Source organism: Hippocampus comes, unplaced genomic scaffold (assembly GCF_001891065.2).
Source record: "Hippocampus comes isolate QL1 unplaced genomic scaffold, H_comes_QL1_v1.1 scaffold3292, whole genome shotgun sequence".
NCBI lineage: Eukaryota > Metazoa > Chordata > Actinopteri > Syngnathiformes > Syngnathidae > Hippocampus > Hippocampus comes.
The window spans coordinates 1-1,076 of NW_017807916.1; the positions used below are offsets into that span (position 1 = coordinate 1).

Sequence of the window (1,076 nt, forward strand, 5' to 3'; positions counted from 1 at the left end):
GAAATTTGAGTACCTTATTTGACATTTACTGGAAATTTTGACGACACAAGATTAGTTTATTGACATTGACGATTACATTATCATCTTTTTAGCCCCCCAAAAAACTTCAGAGAAGCGTTTCCAGTTACCCACACCTAACACAGAGTAATTACAGTGCATCCACAACACACATGAGTTTAAAAAAAATAAATAAATGCCAGATCCATAAACTCAAGCACAGTTTTGGTATGTACAAGAAAATTGAAGACTTGAAACAAACCACTTCTGTCTGCCGCCCCTCCTTTCATGATTCGGGCCACAAGGATGGCTCCTGTAAAATCATCTTGCTTTATCGTAGCTCCCTACAAAAAGGGGATTAATATTTAGTTCAAGGGACATCATCTCTCAGCTTTTTTTGCTACTTACTTTGACTAAAAAGTAAATTACATTTGTTGAGATAGTTCAATATAAACAGCACCAAAAGGCATAAAAATCAACGTGTCAATATGTGCCATCGCATTAAAGGAAAAAAGGATGAACGGATAAAGTCGACAACATGGCCATGAAAAACCTTTCCTAGGACAGGAAGTCCATTAAAGCATAACACAACATGGCTGCCAACACCGTCTTGTGCCTGGATTTAGTTTAACGGCAGGCACAAGACTTTGTATCCAACAAGGTAAAGGTTTGAAAATGCGATAACGAGTAACTTACCAGAGGCTCCTTGTTTTTAACTAGCCTTATGATCTTGACGGAATCCTCGTCATCGTTGAAGTCTTCGGGCATTGGAGGTAGTTCAGGCTCATAGCTTTTCTGTGCAACTACATCGTGGACTGACAGAAGGCTCTAGAAGGGGGTGCATGAATAGCACAAGACGTGCGTCGCAAGAGTAAATGATAACAATTTATGTTTGAATAATAACTAAAAAAATCCTCACCTTCAAGTGGGGCTTGGCCAAAAGCTTGAGAAGCTCATTCACTTCTCTTGTAGCTGATTCGTCTTGAAGCTCCTCGGACAACTGAAAGAAAAAAATGTTTCTTCAATTTATAGCCTAATGGGAATATAGATTCAACATGCAACTACAGTACTTCATTTTA

The 1,076-nt window shown here is 38.7% G+C and overlaps 1 long non-coding RNA gene across 1 annotated transcript; it reads right to left on the bottom strand.

Moving 5' to 3' along the window:
• Positions 1 to 230: 230 nt before the first annotated feature.
• On the bottom strand, positions 231 to 1,004 carry LOC109508212 (uncharacterized). The gene is made up of 3 exons (XR_002166612.1): positions 917 to 1,004; positions 694 to 825; positions 231 to 341 (listed from the first exon to the last, which is right to left on the bottom strand). It is a non-coding gene; the product is annotated as an uncharacterized LOC109508212 (long non-coding RNA).
• Between the last annotated feature and the right edge of the window lie 72 nt (positions 1,005 to 1,076).